Genomic DNA, 5480 nt, shown 5'->3' with positions numbered 1-5480 from the left:
GATCTATTTACATGAAAGTTAAGGCCTAAGAGTCCTTTGGGAAAACGATACTCGAACTTACTCGTTTTATATTACTTGATAACGATCTGGTACACTTGTTAGGGACTTAACACTACCCACACGGATACCCGCTTAAAAAATATCTGCAGATATTTTAAAACCCGTGGATACCTGTGGATACCAGCGAATACCCGTAAATATTTAAAAAAATTATTAAAATAAAATTTAAATTAATAAAATTTATTTTTAATTAAATTTAACCTTATAAAATTGTTAAATATAGTGAAAATTATATATTGGAATTAATCCCTTGTGTTAAATACACACATAGGGTTCTCTATTTATAATAGAAGAAATATGGGCTAAGCCCAAATACAAATGAATATGTAAGAATAAAATAAAATAAAATAAGAACAATGTTTCCCTAATAAACATATAGGGACTATATTTCCTTAATTAACATAAACACAATATAAACTAAATATAATATCTCTAACAAAAATATAAATTAATTTTAATTTTAATCAAATTTAACTTAATAAAATATAAATTAAATTTTTATTTTTTGCGGTTAGCGGATATTCGCGAGTACGGATAGTATAATACCCGTACTCAACCTGTTTATAAGCGGGTATTAAAATACCCGTTACCCGCAACCCACAGGCAATAAATATTTGCTGGTACCAATTATCCGTCGCGGATTTTATCCATAAATACACGCAGACGCGAATTTTTTTGCCATCCCTACTTGGTTTGGTTTCACCTTAGAAAATAGAGATTTCCAACTCAAAGGAAGTCCAAACTTAGTTCTAGAGGAGATGATCCTTTCAAGGTAATTAGGATGGTCAATAGCAATGTTAATCAATTAGACCTTCCTAAAGAGTATGATGTTCATTCTACTTTTAATGTTGTTGACCTTCGTCCTTTTGTAGAGGATGTGGTAAGTGATGGTGGCTCTATAGATTTGAGAATAGATCCTTCTTAGAGGGAGGAGATGATGACTCGGGCCCAAGCCCATAATCTATTGAAGGGCCTATTACTCATGGAATGACAAAGAAGATTCAACAAGACCTTGAGGATACATCAAAAGAAGCCCCAGCCTTATGTGTTCAATTTCATTGGCAGCTAATGGACTCATAAGGAGGCCCATCTTCAACCATCTCGACCCATGAAGAAATATAAACATGTTTTCAGCCTATTCAAGTTGCACCCAACATAAAACCTTATGCGTCCAGCAACTACCTGTGAAGTGTGACTTAAGCATGTGTTTGTAGTACTATTTCTTAAATGTTGCACATGTTACATGCTTGTATACGTGGCCTTTGATCCACAATTTATTTTTGTCTCCCAATTGTTGAGCTACTTGCATTCGTCCACTTTATGACCTGTAAAATTTTTACATAAGCCATACATGCTTTCCAAAGTAGGACATTTTCAGTTTAGCCTACAAAACTGTTGGAAAACAGGTAGGCTTCTTTTTACACCAAGAGGGGGGGTGAATTGGTGATGTTTCAAAAATAAGTTCTTTTCACAATCTTTAAAACAAAGTATAAAGCTTTTTAAACTTTCTTGAAATGCCAGCAATCAAAAGTTGTATGCAGCGGAAAAAACGTAGTTGACTGCGTAAGAAATAGAGTCGATTGGAATGTAAAAGATAAGGGATAGAGAAAATCAAACACAAGTTTTTATACTGGTTCGGCCAACAATGCCTACATCCAGTGTCCTTCCACCCAGAAACAAATGCACTATAATGGTTGCGATTTTTACAACAAGGAATTTATAGAAGACCTCCACGTCAAAAATATAAATCTCCTCTCTAACCCAAAACCAAAATATAGCTGCAATAAACCAAAAAGACTTGCAGCAAATCCCCTCTTCTGCAATCTGCCAAACACCACTTTTAACAATCCTCAAAGTGCATTATCCCCTGCAATCAACAGGTCCAAATCCAGCAATCTTCACGGATGCCAAGCCGCACAAACAATTCAGTAGCCTTCAAGGATGTCAAGCCTCACAAACAATTCAGTAGTCTTCATAGGATGTCAAGCCTTAAACACGATCACACAGAAGCACCTTCCTTGTGCAGATAATGATCAACAAATGTAAGCGCAGAAAATCTCTCCTTTGACTCTCGTTCAAGAAAGATCACCACCGTCTTCTTGGAGAATTCTTGGAGCTAAGAGAAATCTGAAACAAAAATGAAAATTTTCAGTTCATCAAAAGTCTTCTAAACAAACATGTGTTCAGCCTATTTATAGATTTCTTTTATTTAGTCAGATTCTCATTCGAATACGCTACTAATTCAGTTGACTGTATTATGACAGTTATAACAGATCAGTCAACTAAATAGCATATAGTCAACCAAAAACAAAACACATTTAATACAGTTGACCAAGTCATCAATGCTCAACTAACTTTAAAAAATATAGCCGTTAGAGTGCAAGAGCATAACAAAATTTCAAACCAGATAACAGATACAGTCGAATGTGTGAAACACATAGTCGACTTCAACCATGTAAAACATTTTGAAATTCTTTTCTTCTCAAAAATACACAGAGCACTGATTCTCAAAATCTGCACAAAGATTTTAGCATAGTCGAATCCATTAATAATGTAGTCGACTGCACTAGAACTTTGTCACGCAGTTATAAGTTCATAAAAGTGCTTGTGGTTTTTAGCTTTAAAACATGTGTAGAAAAACATATGTAAAGATGCATTGCACATAGCACATAAAGCATGTGATCATGTTCCACATATATATCAATCAATCAACATAGGAACATGTAACACAGTACATAATCATGTTCTCAGATATAACAATCAATTTGCATAAGAACATGTAATAACAGCAAACAACATATGCATGTTATTAAGCAATGTGTTATCATCATCAAAAACTAGATTGATATAGAAATTGTGTTGTCAACAATCTCAACAAACCCTTCTTTAATTTAAATAAAAACTCTACCTAATCAAATAATGCACATCAGCATAAACACATTAGCTAAATTTAACGCCGTCTGAAAACACTTAACAGTTAGGGTAAAATTGACTCATTTTTACAAAAAAAAATATGACCCAATTGAGACAGTTGCAAAATTGAAGACCCAACTGAGATTATCATACAAATGTGAGGACCAGCAGAAAGTTTAAACCTAAAAAATTTATATATGTCAAAATATCATTTTTCTTTGGAAAATAATGGTTTCACACAAGCTTTGAAAAAATACATTCATTTGACACCATGTTACAATAATTTAATTTATATTCTAGTTTAATGTCTTAATTTCATATTTTATTATTAAATAATTTTAATCATTAGTATTTTAATAATTTCAATATAAAGTATTTATTATTTTGTACATTATTTTAGAAGTTTCAATATTCACTAAGTTATTGTTCAAATCGTGTGGTTTTACATTACAATTTTCATATTAGTTCTAACACGTGTAGTTAATTGAAAACATGAGACTTGTTACAGTGGTTAATTTATAAGAACCGAAGAAGAATGCATTTTTTATTTTAATTCTTCATTTAACTGACTTAAAAAAAATATTTTTTTTTCCGTTTACGTTAGATAAAGAATTGATTATATAAAAGAATTCTCTCCTTTTACAACTATTAATGATTTAAAACGACGTAAAATAATTTGTTTACATCATGTGATTAAGCATTGTAAAATAGATAATATTTTTTCTGTTCTTCTTATTCATGTCAATTTTTAAAATGATGTAATTTCGTTGGAATAACTAACATAAAAATATTACTTTATACTTGTCATTCAGTAAATTAAGGTGTATATCAATACATGATTTTGTTATATTTCAATAGCAATGACAAGTAACATTTATATTTTAATAAACTAGTTACTATTTATTAACTAAACTAATCTCTACAAAAAAAATGAATTAATCAATTATAAACTATATATAAAAAATTATTGAATGAACTTTACAGTTGTTTTGTTGTAATATAGTAGTTGTACTGAAAAGAAGATCCCTACAAAATACATGTCCTATAACTTTGAAATATGTCACACTTAATTTGGAGCTAAGCCTTTTAATTTTCTATTAATGCAGAATGAAGCTCCAAAAACTAATGAACATTTTAGATGATGCAACGTCTGAGTACCACTAATCTAATCACACGACAAGTGTTGCATCATAACTTTTCACAATTTATTTCTCTTAAAAAAGTTCAAGTCGTAATTTAGGGTCCATAAATGTTAGACTTTATTTTTAATGGGAACAAGTTATTAGATTTGTTAAGCCTTCAAAGTCATACAAAAATTTATTGCTTGTCTTTTCAAAGAAACAACAAAATCTAACTTTTAGCTAAGACTTAAATATAAACAAATTCTAAGTACTTTGGTTTACAATTTTAAAAATATCATCCGATTAAATGAGATGTTATTTCAAATAAATTTATTTTATTTTTGATGTCAAGTTTCAATTTTAAAAGAAAATGAAATTATTAGTTAAATGATTCTAACTAGCTTTCTGGGTGTAAATATTACTAGTAATTTTTTGGCTTAATATATCTTATTGTCTCTATTTTTGTCAAGTGCGTTTACTTTGGTCTTCAAGTTTTTTTTTTTTTCTGTTTAATGTTGTTCTAAAGAATGTAAATTTTGTTCAATTTGGTCTTTTTCGCTAACACCGTTTAAATTGTTAACGGTAGACAGTCCAGGTGTATACAACTATGTCACTACAAGAAAAAATGTCATTATCTACCGCCAAAATCCGTATATAAAGCCCAAAATCCGTATATAATATTTGGTTATATACGGATTATATACGGACAAAAATCCGTATATAATACTGTCGTAGCTAGTGTTATATACGGAAAATCCGTATATAATTTATATACGGAAAATCCGTATATAATTTATATACGGAAAATCCGTATATACTTTATATACGAAAAATCCGTATATAATTTATATACAGAAAATCCGTATATAATTTATATACAGATTATCCGTATATAAATTCCGTATATAAGTTATATACGGAAAATCCGTATATAACTTATATACGGATAATCCGTATATAACAGTATATAAGTTATATACGGAAAATCCGTATACAAGTGTATATAAGTTATATACGGATAATCCGTATATAACTGTGTTTATAATTGCAGTTCTGTTTTGGCAGTAACATTACGCATTTCCAGAGACATATATGTAACTTATATATGTAACACCTGCCCATTATATCAATTCATTCATTTCATTCATTTGACATATAAAGTCTTAACTCAAAATAACATTAATCCATCATACAAAAGCTTATAAAATTTTCAATTACATCAAATATATAAGTTCAAATAAGTTGTCCAGAGAATAAGTTTAAGTCCTAGATGCACTACTCTCTAAAAACATAACTAGTAATTTCTTTCATAACGATCCTGTTGTGGTTGATCCTGTTGTGGTTGATCCTNGTGTNGTTGATNCTCCTGTGCTTGTTGTGGTTGCT

The sequence above is a fragment of the Vigna radiata genome, unplaced genomic scaffold (assembly GCF_000741045.1).
Source record: "Vigna radiata var. radiata cultivar VC1973A unplaced genomic scaffold, Vradiata_ver6 scaffold_23, whole genome shotgun sequence".
NCBI classification, from domain to species: domain Eukaryota; kingdom Viridiplantae; phylum Streptophyta; class Magnoliopsida; order Fabales; family Fabaceae; genus Vigna; species Vigna radiata.
This window is presented reverse-complemented; position numbering follows the sequence as displayed.